Here is a 13822-nt window from a genome sequence, read left to right as displayed (position 1 = left end):
AGAGGGGGCAGTTAATTGGCTCTGAGGATGTGTCGGACAGGTAGGATATAAAGAAAACATCATAACGCTCCCTCCTCCCTCATATTTTCATATGTCTGACTCTAAGTATCCCTATATCTCTGGTGCTGTGCTTAAGTGGTAGCAATTGCATGCTCAGGCAAATCTATGTGAAGAAGCGTTCAACCATGCTGATACTCGAAGAATCTCCGTCTTTGGGACTTCACTCGAAGCAAACGTTTTTATTCCTTCCACAATCTCTGCCCAGATCTTCTCTCTCCTTTCATTTCACGAGCATGTGGAAAGTACACAAAGATAGAAGCAGAGTCATGATCAGTCGGAATGAAGCTCTATGTACCTTGATGGTAGCCAAAAGAAAATACTTCAGGAAAAATTGTGGAAAAGGGAAGGTACAGAATGGTACTGTCCCCACAGTGTCCTCCTCCCAGGATCCAGCCACCTGACTTAAAGACTGTCTGACCTATAGTACACCTAAATTAAGTAAAAAAAATTTTTGTTAAACATAATACAAGCTTTCTGGGGCAGGGGTCCAGATTTCCTTCAGCCCATGTGGGCCAAGTTCTGATTTGTCATAGAAATTATTGTTGATAATTAAAAATGGGCCTCTGCTTCTTGCAAACTCACCTTTTTTTTTCTTTTTATCTTTCCACCCCTCAGCATGGCAATTTTTGATTGATCCAAAGCACCTTGTAAATCATCAGCTGCTCACAACCCATCTGTTATAAAAACTCTCGATGCTTTATTTGCAATGTAATCTATTTGCCTTCCAAATGTACCTGCTTCTCTTTTACTTTCTTCTCTTTTCCTGTCTTACTTCTTTTTTTTTTTTTAACTCATAGATGGCCTAAAGCATGAATTAGTTATCATCTCCTCATCTCTCACATCTTTACTTATCAAACGGAGGCACAGCTCTTCCCAAGCGCAATGGTTTGTAAACAGTGCCAATTAGACTTCTGTTCTGCTCCAAGCCTGGGACAGAGCAGAGAGAGAGAGAGATGTGCTGCATTACAAATGGGACTTACTAAATTACACACGCCAAGACTCTATAAAAGCCTTATCAAACAAAGTCAGTGAGGGGAAAGAAAGAGAGCTAATTATCAGGCAGCACCAGTAAATCAAAAGGAGCAGCCAAATGTATTTTAAAGTCAGATAATTAAGCCATGGTCTAGTAACAGAGGGATTCCTGCCTGCATGTTCAAGACTTTTTAACCAGAGTTTAAAGGCAAAAAGCAGTCATATTTAACTTACCTTTATTATTTCGTCCTCTGGTGAAGAAGAAAAAATCACAGCAAAATTGCTTGAGTGCTTTATAAGAAAAAAGACAAACTGATCACAAAGGGCAACCTGCCATCTTGATCTTCTGAAAAGTTTTAAGTGAGAGGTTCTGGCAAACATGTTGGGAGAATTAGACACAATGTTTTCTGCTGTGTGGTTCTTTGAAGTGAGACAACATTTCTGACGCAGGGGACTTTAAAAGAAACAACAGTTTGCGTATCAGTCAATGTATCAGGGTAAATCTGCTCCTAAATCACTTAAACATTTGAAAATATTCCCAACTAAGCATCACTGTCTGTAAAAAGCAATGTGTGAATATAGGTATTTTCACTCTACCCTCTCACTCTGGATCGCAAGTCTTACTCATGGGGGACTGGGACGTCAGGAGAAGACAGAGGCTGGGAAAAAGGAAGAAAAGTCCAGAGAAGAGATATTGAACAGTGCTTGTAAGGAGTATTCCTTCCCTTCAGTTTCCCAAAACTATCAATTTCCTTAGTCTGGATATGCAAGGATACATCCGACCTACATGTGCACCACACAGCCCGTCTGAACATGTGCAGTAAAGCTGTTGTGTTTGTGATAATAGCAACTGTGGCGCAAGTCCAATGTATTTTGGCAGCACTGGTCACTTTTCTCATGTATTTCTGCTCTCTTGTCCAGGAGCATGTGCTACTGTCATACAAGTCTAGGAAAGACCTATTCACTGAATATCCTGTAGATCTGCAGCCTGGAGTGTCATAACAAATACTTAGAAACATGTATCTCCATCCTTTTATTTTAAATACCTTTTCTTTTTTCTTGTTTTCTTTTTTCTCCCCCCTGACTTTCTGCACGTTTTGAGACATCAAACTCTGCCTCTCTATATCTGACTTAACTCAGGATAGAAAACGTCAAGCGTGGATACAGCTGAAACTCCTGAAAGCTGTGCATTGCAACACAAGCCTGTTGAAAACACACAATTTTAAAAGCAGCACTCAGCCTGAGCATGCGCTGCTTTCAACATTGGTTTTCAAAGTTGTCAAAGAACACGTAGCAAGCGACTTTTCTACATGAAAAAATAAATATTGTCGAGGCATACAAATTACTAGATATTGGTTAGAGAATCTCTGGAGCTGTGTTAAGTTAGCAGTTTAGCACCAAATTATGTTTATTTTTCCCTTCTATAGGGTATACTCATGCATAGCCTGAGAATATTTAGAAATGTGTTCGCATTGTAATACGTGGAATAAAACAAGCCAGAACTCCATTATAGTTGTGACACAGAGAGTCATAGTAATTAATTCCAAAAGGGTACAGAAAGTGGAAGATAACCTGTGATATGAGTAGGAATACATATATTATTTTGTTTTCACGGTAACCACACCGGATCTCGAGACATGCTGAAAATGAGCAGCAGTCATAAAGTTGATTTTAACATCTGCTTTGTATGAAATGAAGTTTTAATGATATAACTAGTAACCTCAAGAAAATAGTGTAAAATGAAGGTGGCTGGGTTTTTCTATGACTAGGGTGGGGAATTGCTTATGGTAGGAGAAGTATTCATCCTTCATTACCCATGGATAACTGGCTATAATAAAAGTAATTTTAGATTTTTATCACTGATAACTAAATTTCATCCTTATCTATGCTAGCTTCAGGACATCACTACACAAATGAAGCCAAAAGAAATAAATTAAAAAAAAAAATCTGTTCTAGTTGTGGACTCATTAAGGAGTCCACTTTTCAACAAAGACAGTTTTCTCCAGCTAAAGATCTCTTGCAGTGTGTTAAGTAGCTGTATGGAGAATTAAATGTAGAATTCTAATTCTATCCACTCTCTGTTACTGATTTATTGCCAGCTCTATGGCAAAGAACTTAACTGCACAAAAGACTAGGGGGGAATACCCAGGTGAAGTTGCAGTCTGCCAATGCAAAACCTCTCTGGTATTTCAAGTGGACCTTGGACGAGAGCGTGCAGAAATGGCTCCTAGCACAACAGACCTGTCCAGCCTGCAAAGTGGTGTCTTCTCCATGTGGCATTAGAATTTTTTGTTGCTTTGAGATCAAAGAGCGAATCATGTCAACAATGAAAAATGCCAAGATAGAGAATCTGTATCTAGTGTTTAACCACTCTTAACAATAACATTTTTTTAATGTTTAAATGAAATTTTCTGTATCTCAGTTTGTGACCGTAGCGTCTCATCCTGTCACTTCATATAAAATTTGAAGAATGAATCTCCAGATTTACCCCCCAGCGTAGCTCTGACTGCATGTAAAATGAGCAATATTCTATAGTGAAGATTGCAATGAATTTCTGGCAGTCTGGTCTACCACTTTGATGAAGATCTTTTTATTGGACTTTTCCTCTACTTTCTGAGGGTTTTTTTCTTTTTTTTTCTTTTTTTCTTTTTTTTTTTTTTTTATGTGCAGATCATAAAGGAAAAAGGCAAGCTTCGCTCTCATTCCTGTCTTCCCTTCCTCAAAGCAAAAGCGTGAATATCTCCTGAGTTTAGAGGAACTAGATGGTCTTAAATATAAAAGATCTTACTTCTGCCAAGACAATTTCGGCTACAGATAAAAGTTCTTTAACTGGCAAGACAAATGTAGACAAAGGCAGGGAGAGTCCAATGTAAAGATGAGGTTGTAGCAACCAAAGGGACTTGCTGAAGTGCTGTAGGAAACAGGTTACAGGGATTGGTTCCAGAGAATTTTCCATTTTTATCTGAATTCACTTTAGTTGGCACTCCTGAATTTTGCTTTGCCTTCTGACCCCACAAGCAAGACTGTGGTTGTATCTAAACATCTGTGAGATTCACGCTCCATGTCCAAGGTCAAAAGCACAAGCTTTGTATCCAGATTTTGCGTAAGGAAACCATTTTGATGGCACAAGAAATTCTGGTATTAATAATCTGTATCTTCACCCTCTGTTCTTCTTCTCCCTTCCCACTCTCATCTCTGCATCAGGCTGCTGAGGAGTCTACGTGGTAGTCTTCTAAAGATGTTGCTGATAACTATACACCAATAACACACACATTTTCAAGGAGGAAAAGAGAAGGGGGGAGAAGGGACAAAGAGAGATCCCAGTTTTGCTGCTAAACATGGGTTCAAATGCTGTGAAATTACTATTCTAATCATGTTTAGTCATTATCTGTACTATAAAGATAGCTATGGTGAGGAAAGGACAGAAGAACAGGGCAATTTGTAAGTATTTTCACTGTCCAGGCTTTAGTTCAAGAAGTGGAGGTAGTGGGCAGGAGTTTAACTCATTGTCAGGGAAACAGAACATTGCCCCTTGACCCAACAGCTTCGTTAAATCTCCCCAAAAGAAGACATACAGCAGAAATTTTAGTTTGCAGCACTGTTGCAGAGCACATACTAAGGTTTCATGACATAGCGCTATGCACTCGCAGTTTCATTCACCGGTCATCAGAAAAAAACACAAACACAAAGAAGCAAAAAAATAAAACAGCCAAGAAACTCTTACAACACAGCAAAGTTTACTTGCCTGATTGTTTTCCAGCCAGTAAAGGAGAAACTCCTGCTTAAACCTTAAATCGTGGCTGGTTTTAGCACTACTTCAGGTGGCACATCTCTGGTCTTAAAACTGCTGCTCCCACATTCCTGGAGGGTGAGATCTCACATGTTGGGTTCAGCTTTTAAGCAATCTGGAGACCTAAGTGTTAAGCACTTTTTAAACTTCAAGAATAGGTTGAAGTACCCATGTCGTCATAATCCCAGAGAAAATCCTTATGCTGGAAATGATCGCTATCACTGCTCCAGCTAAAGCACAAAGGTTTTGTAACAGAGTGCAGCAAGCTCTGTTATCAGCTTTGATGGGAACTCAGCTCCTACTCTTTGTGCACACTCAGCATCTTCCCAGAGGGATTCATAGTTAAACAAATTCCCCACTGAGATGGACTATTTTGCACTACATGATAACACAATATCTACGAGATGTAGCCACTAGCTAGATGAAGGCATCCAAGCCTCCATTTCAAAGTGTAAATAACAATTCAGAGCTGCAAGAAACAAAAGAGTTACATGCAGGAAACCAATATTCAAAGTGTTAGCATAAAAATAATAAACCCAGGGAAAATGAAATTAGATGCTAAAGGAAAACCAGAGGGAAATATAGCAAGGAACTATAAAAGGGATGGGAGATCACAGTTAAAATAAAATAGACAGCAATTTAAAAATAGTTTAAAGCTCCTAGAAAGTTGTGGGAGAAAAAAAAATAATGTAGAAAAAAAAAAAGAAAAGTGATAACACAATGTAGGAGCTGTGGGCATAAAATTAAAGTATTAAAAGTAATTATATGCTTACACTCTACAAAGAAAGAAGGCTTATTTCACAAGTAATAACACATACTTAGAGAATTTTCCCTGTAGTATCTCTGTTGAGGTCATGGATTGAAAACTGCATTCTGCATGTAATTGTAGGTGGGATAATGAAGTTGCAAGGCTTGGTTTAAAATGTCTCCTTCCAACTCCTATGAAGGTGTCCTAGACCATGGTGCCTATTCCGCTGTATGGTGCCTAGCAGAATTTTCTGTGTTTGGTTGGGCTTGGTAGAAATAATAGGTAAGAGCAAGTTTGAGTAACCTAGTGGATGCAGCACTCACCTGGGATGAGGGATTCCTAGCATCTAGTCTGAAACAACCAGTTGTACATTTACATGTAAATGGTCATTGTGGTAATTATCGTGCACTTTACCTCCAGCATTATTGTCATTATTTCTTCCTCTGGTCAAATTTTAAAAGTCAAAACAGCCCATGCTCCAGTTTTGACAGAGACATTGCCAGTGCCGTGACAGTTGTCCTGGTAGAGCTAAGTAACACACGTAAACAGCAGAGAGGTGAAGAATTGAGAACACACATCTATGTTTTGCTTTTCTTTTTTTCTATCTTCCTCTATGCAGATGTTCCTTTTTGTGTCCCATGTTTGCAAGTAACTACATGCATGTTTATCCAGGAGAGCTCAGATATCTCCCAGTGGAGTTGCTCTTTGCAGAGCTGAGAAACGCTCCTTCCAGCTGGATGAAAACTATTTTGTCAAGATGCTTCTTCTCAAGAGAGAAATCTGGAAACTTTTTCTGTCCATTTAGTACTCATAAAGGTTAAGTACTAAATACTAAGTACTTGGTCCTTATAAATGTAAGACTCCTGATTGAAGCGCTGGTCCAATATCTGTGGAAGGCAGGAACTCAAGTGCTGAATTCAAATTTCAAGACAGCCAGAAACTCTCCCGTGTATTGTCAAGGTACTTTTGTGCACCTTTCTGAGTTCAGGAGCAGGTGAAACTTTTGTGGTAACTACCGTAGCAGATGCATTTACATTTTTTGCACTTTTGGAAAGCTCCATTCGAAGTGAGATCATAAAATGATGTAAATTGATTTTGTAAGATATTTGACATGCAATAACAAGGCTGTTGCTGTAAACAGTATGGAAGAAATCTGGGAAGATGGCTATGTCGATCGAGCAGTTTTCCACTAAGAAGGCTGCTCAAAGAATGCTAAGGACTGGACAATATATAATTTAGGTTATAGATTAGTGATGGCCTTCCTTGTCATAAACAATAACCTAAATAAACTTCATCATCGTAGTCTTCCAAGCTCATAATCTTATTAGACACCACTGACAGTCAACAACCAAAAATGAAATGACTGTGAATTGGCTAGAGAAGTGGACCACGTGCAAAATCTGATCTGTTAAAAAATGACAGGTCAGACTGATAAGAAAGAGTCAGAAACCTGTCAAACATACCAAAGCCAAACTCAACATATTCAAATTAATCTTTATCAGTGATCACTGCATGATGGTTTCTATGACCATGACTCACTGACTCAGGAGTCATGTCACTTTAAATGCTGTCTGTGTCTTCCTTGCATTTGTCACTTTGACAATGATTTAAATTAGATTAAGCATGAATTAATATACAAGAAGTCCAGGAAATCATTAGGTATGAAGTGTTTCTGGTATGCAGGATTAATTTAAAGAGCAGCAGTGTATGTGCCAATATAATTAACAAAGTAATACCATAAAGCCAGTTAGTACTTTCCTCGAGTGAGAATTTTATGCTGCTGCATTTCAGCGTGGAAAAACTAATTTACTGCGTGTCTGCAACAAGCAACAATAAAGCTCATGTTTGTTTACAAATAAATCTTCCAAGGAAATTAAATGCTTGGGAAATTGCAGGTAATGCTCTTCCATTGTTGAGTGCACACTGAGGGCTGTGATTTAGAGATTACCATGGCCTTGCAAAAATAACACTCAGAGTGGAGCAAGAGTTAATCAGCTACAACAATAATTGAGGCATCTTCTCTGCAGCAGGGCTTGAGGTAGCAGGGGATTGTTAGAAAATACTGAATGGTTGTTGCTCCATAGTAGTCATAGGTGGTGGTCTATGACAGGGTTCAGGAGGTAATGCTGGAAATACGGAGCAAAACGTGATTGCATAAACTTCTGGGATTCTTTGTATTTCTCATGTAGGTAAACACACACATTTCACCTGGCAAAAATCCTCCCTTGAATAAGAGGATAACAAAGCCTTCCGAATATAGAACAGCAGAGAGAACCTGCTTTCCCTGAGCTTTAAGGACCTTCTCTTCTCAATATAGGAGCCAAACTTCCCCATGGTCCATGACAAAGTTCTCCAAAACACTCCTGCTGAGCACGGAGATGTCAAAAGACAGTCAGAAACAAGGACTCTGGAGAAAGTAACTGACTCGGGAGTGAGGGTTGGCATTTGTGGGTCTTGGGGATTGACAACCTCAAGTCCTATATGGAAAGCATGCTCTCTTTTCTTTTGAAAAACTGAGCTCTTTTTTAAGGACAGCAGGTTGTGATGCTACTTCTCATTTCTTTGCTAGGGACAGTTTCTTTATATTACATTCAGCAGCTACTGAAAAAAAAAAAAAAAAAAAGAAAGGAAAACTCCTTGAACAGGGCCTGGGATGTAGCATTCCCCTCTAGAAGAGATGTGACCATTTACGGAGCAGGGTCACACTTCTCTTTGGAGTTTTTCTCCCTGTCTCTCTCATACAAACAAATTTTTATTTCTTTGTTGCACAATGAAGAAATTCTTTTTTTTTCAAGTGGGGACTAGCAAGCTCTCTTGGATCAAACTCTTATCTCTTCCTGAGTGCTCCAACTTTTAGATGACCTTATAAGAAGCAGTTTTTACTCCCTGTATGGATTAAATGTATGAGAACCACAGATGCACTTTACATAATGTCTCATCCTGTTGTTGCCTGTTAAACTGGGGTACACACATCTGAGAAAATCCTAGGAAATCAATGGAAATTCCTTCTGTGATGTTACTACAAGCAACATCCTAAAAAAGTGCAACCAAAAAAATCCCAAGTTCACACCCATGTTACATTGCCTTATCTTAATGGAATCTTTCATCTAAAAATAAAATAAACAGCCTAACCTTTTTGTCCTGTCATCTTTCCTCTGTGATTGGCTTCACACGCTCCCATCCTCAAGATATTGCAGGAGCTGCTCTACCCTCTCCTACTTCTTGCATTTCATGCAACCAGCTACTTCCCAGTTTAATATACCGTCTTGTGGATTTTGTTGCCAAGATGTGTTACTTAGTCTTTTATCCTGATGGTAATGTCAATGCCTCAATACTCTGGTGGATTTATGGAACAGGCTGCAGACAGCAAGGTTCCCTTGGCAATTAGTGGGCCGAGCTCTTTTTCATACCCTCAATTCCTGTAAGTCTGTGCTATTAATCCACAGGAAGGTTTGCACTACCATAAGCTTAAAAAGACATGCAGGTGTTTTAGGACATTTGAACATTTTTGGTCCAACAGTATTCTTACGATTTTCAAAGGCTATTTCAAGCTTAGAAAAGCAATGCTTAAAATAAAGCTGTTTTATTTAGTTATTTTTTTAATTAAAACCTGAAGGGAAACATTTACTTCCAGTTGGTGCAGGCCTGCTGAACTGTAATTAAAGTGAATAGTGAATTTTTACTGGAACTTGGGTTAGCTTGACCAAGAGATATCTCAGGGCCCTACTGTCACAGCATCCAATCACTTCAAAATTTTTAATGTCTTTATTCTCACAGCAGCCAGCTGAAGTAGAACAGCATTTTTGTCCCAATTTGATGCTTAAGATTACTCTTTCATGCATATAAAGGCAACACAGAAACCGTAATAAGGAGACCTGCATAACATACCATGGACACACATGGAGCCATTAGGTTGCTGATGCTCCAGAGTGAAATCAAACCTTTGTGTTAAAAACATATACAAAGCATAGGTAACATGCATATAAAGGCAACACAGAAACCGTAATAAGGAGACCTGCATAACATACCATGGACACACATGGAGCCATTAGGTTGCTGATGCTCCAGAGTGAAATCAAACCTTTGTGTTAAAAACATATACAAAGCATAGGTAAAGGTAATTGCCCCAAACCAGATTCTCAGAGTTGACCTTTTGAGACTGGAGCTGCCAGTAGGAAACACTGAAAACAAGGAGAAGTGCATTTTAAATCCTGCTCTTCTCTGGACCATTTTGCTCCAAAATTTATAAACCATAGCCTAAATCTCTCGCTTAAAAGGCAGTCCTACCATTTCTTTAAATAAATAATTATATACATACATGTCTCTAAAAATCCTATGGGGATATATGATTTGTTCATCTGATTGATATGATTGATATGATTTGAATGCATAAACTCACCTTGGAAAACACAGAAAAATTTCGCATCTCTCACCTCCCAGTTCCCTTTTGGCAATCTGAAGTAGGAGTGCTTCCAGGCTTTTCAGAAAAAAGAAAAAAAATTACCTTCCCAGGAAAAAGAAGGAAAATTTCATCAGGGTAGATCAAGAAAAAGGAAAAAGAATAAAACAGGAGAAGAACTGTTTGGTTGAAGACTTCCATCTGAGCTAGGCTGGACCAGACGGGCAGAAATGGCTCAATCCATTCATAAAATGGATTTAAATACCAAAAAGTCCTTAATTCATCAATTTCAAAAGATAAACTTCCTTCCCACAAAGCTGGAAAGCCATTTGTCTTCCAGTGAAACTTCCACTGTTTCCTATACATGTTCAGCTGGAAGGATGGAGAATTTCTCCCTCTTATACCTCAGAACACCTACCACCTGATTTTTGGAGCAGATGATCCAAACCTTAAGACCTTTGGCTAACCTTGGTAAAGGAAATTAAAGGCACCTGGTTCTCTCACATCTTGTGTGAATGTCCTCTTCCCATATAAAAGATCCAGCTTCTTCACCCACACCTAAACAAAACAAAACATGGTGGACATCACCATACTCTGGGGAGAACTCAGTCTGATTAGGATTTTTCCTGAACTGAGCTACCAACTTGATGGGTGGAGGGCTGTCCAGTTTCTAGTCTTAGACAACAGTTAGGCATGGGATAAGCAAATGGATCCTCGGCTGTACATCTGGGCATTCGGAGAAGAAAAGTATCTGGGAAACTTAGTACTCAAACCCTCATCTCTGCAGAATGAATTTGCCAAGAGAAATTTCTGGGCTTAGGAACTTTGAAGTTTGGTGGAATAAAGGCTTCTAAGGTAAGCTTAGGCACTCAAACCCCTCTTCGGCTCTTGCTCCAAGTCCCACTGCAACCAGGAGTGAAGACAGGTTGGCAAATTTTCTCCTGAATGACTTGCCCAAGGACACAGAATTTTGTGGTGGAGGAAATTCCCATTCTCTGAAGCACATATGTGTCACTTCAACCACTGAGCCAGCCTTCTTACAACCTTTAGAAGGAAACAGAACTAGCACATGGAACGGTTCCTTAAAATCACAGAATCACAGAATCACAGAATCATTAAGATTGGAAAAGACCTGTAAGATCATCAAGTCCAACCATCAACTAACACCACCATGCCCACTAAACCAAGTCCCGCAATGCCTCGTCCACACGTTCCTTGAACACCTCCAGTGATGGTGACTCCACCATCTCCTGCTCTTTTGCAAGGAGACTCTGGATTCCCCTCACAGGAGGTCAGCATCCACTCAATGTCACCCCCCTCCTGCTCTCCTGTGGTTCAAACGATTGTGCTGTTCCTGGAAGAGATGTCTTACCATGAAAGCATAGGTTCATATCCTACAGCCTGTTGAAGACTCTTGTGGAGCAACTCTCTTAATTATTATTTACATCTGTTCTAACCATTTAAGAGAAAGCTATAGATACTTATAGTATGTGCATGATAACAGATGGTACATACCGATTCTTCGGTGGTTTCTGTTGTGGCTCTGTGAAGCTCCTTTACCTGTATATTGCAATTAGTGCAGAAATCACCATTGTAGCAGCTTCATGGTTACAGTGCCAACATCTATGGAGCTTTCTCAAGGAAGCATAAATAAATTCATCTCATGCCCTTTTTAAAACAGACAATCCTATTTAATATGCCCAGAGCCAGCAGAGCTCTGCCTGGGGTTAAATCTAAGGCTGTGAGTGCACTGGCTATTTTTTACTCGCCTTTTTCCAAAAAAAACATTGCAAAATCCAGAGAGGAAAAATCTCATAATGCTTATATCTATCACCAAGGAGAAAGGAGACTCCTATTTATTATGGAAATATATCTCATTTAATACACTTGGAATTTCTTGCCAATGTTTCAAATCAGGTAGATTAGGAAGCATAAAAAAAAGTAACAAGTTGAAAGAAAAAAAGAAAGTCAAAGAAGAAATGCTGTGGAAAGGAAATTACACCAAACATTGCCTTTTAAACCTTTCTGGTTTTGCTGTACAAATGAAAATGCATCTAACATACACTATCTTAGCAACTCCTTCATCCCATCAAGACATTTATCACTAGATCCCTTTGGCAGCTTCTCTGTTCCCTTTCCTTCCTTTGAGTAGTCAGTCTCCCAAATCCCCCCCAAAGGGAAGGAAAAATGTTATTTTCTGTCTCTCTCACCCGAGCTGGGTATGATTATGTTGTCTAGATTGGTTTTAGGAGGCAGATGAGGAAGCAGGTTCAGGCACAGATTGCACACAATTCCTGCACTCCTATTATCTGTGGGGTGACTGCAGATCAGCTGGGACTTGCCATTATCAGATCAACTACAAATCTTTCTTTGTATTAAAAGACTGCAGGACTTTCCTCAGACAGACCTCCTGCTTAAATAACATTGCCTCCAAGACATGTGGCCTACACAGAGACAACAGCACCCCAAGCAGCATGGCTTCTCCATGGACCCTTAAGTGCAAGAGTGGTCCCAAATGTTCTAGCCTTCCCTAAAGGTTGCTTTAAGCAAGCATTTGAGTTCACAGTGTGGAAGCAAATCGTGATGAGGTTTCACTTCTGATTTAGGCACACTTTAAAAGTAATGGAGACAAGATAAACTACACCATCCATTCGTAAAAACCGTGTTGAATCTGACCTATGGCTGGATGGGACCAGTGTAAGCTATGGTGTTCTGTGCTACCTGGTATGTGCTTCCTTCACAAGAGATGGCACTCAGCTACACATCCAGTTAAAAAGACCTGGGTCCACTTTTTCTGTAGCACACCACAAGCCCTATCTGGGAGGCGCCCATCTCATGCTAAGTGTGCAAAGTGTGGCTACAGTAATAACAGAAGTGTAGTCTGTGAGATACAGGTAAGCCCACTAAACTCAACTCAACAAAGTGTGCGTGCAGGCACACACACAAACAAAGAAAAAGATGTGCAAAAAGAAGAGGAAGAAGAGAAAACAGGTGGAAGAGGTTTGTTTCATAGAATTAGAGAATCATAGAATCATTTAGGTTGGAAAAGACCTTTAAGATCAAGTCCAACTGTTAACCTAACACTGCCAAGTCCACCACTAAACCATGTCCCTACGTGCCCCATCCACACGTCTTTTAAAGACCTCCAGGGATGGTGACTCCACCACCTCCCTGGGCAGCCTGTTCCAATGTCCGACAACCCTTTCAGGGAAGAAATTTTTCCTAATATACAATCCAAACCTCCCCTGATGCAACTTGAGACCATTTCCTCTTGTCTTATTACTTGCTACTTGGGAGAAGAGACTGACACCCACCTCGCTACAACCTCCTTTCAGGTAGTTGTACAGAGCGATAAGGTCTCCCCTGAGCACCTCAATGTCTTTCTTGCAGTGAGGAGCCCAAAACTGAACACAGTATTCGAGGTGCAGCCTCACCAGTGCTGAGTACGGGGGGACAATCACTTCCCTACTCCTGCTGACCACACTGTTTCTGATACAAATGAGATTAATTTCTTACTGTCAGGTCTCTGATTTTAAGCGGCCACCTGGAGAATCACAGAATCACTAAGGTTGGAAAAGACCTGTAAGATCATCAAGTCCAACCATCAACCCAACACCACCATGCCCATTAAACCATGTCCCACAATGCCTCGTCCACACATTCCTTGAACACCTCCAGGGATGGTGACTCCACCACCTCCCTGGGCAGCTTATTCCAGTGTTTTATCACTCTCTCAGGAAAGAAATTTTTCCTAATATCCAGCCTGAACCTCTCCTGGCACAACTTGAGGCCATTCCCTCTTGTCCTGTCACTTGTCACTTGGGAGAAGAGACCAACACCCACCTCTCTGCAA

This window comes from Gavia stellata, chromosome 3 (genome assembly GCF_030936135.1).
Source record: "Gavia stellata isolate bGavSte3 chromosome 3, bGavSte3.hap2, whole genome shotgun sequence".
NCBI classification, from domain to species: Eukaryota; Metazoa; Chordata; class Aves; order Gaviiformes; family Gaviidae; genus Gavia; species Gavia stellata.
The sequence above is the reverse complement of the archived record's forward strand: the minus strand, read 5'-3'. Positions refer to the sequence as shown.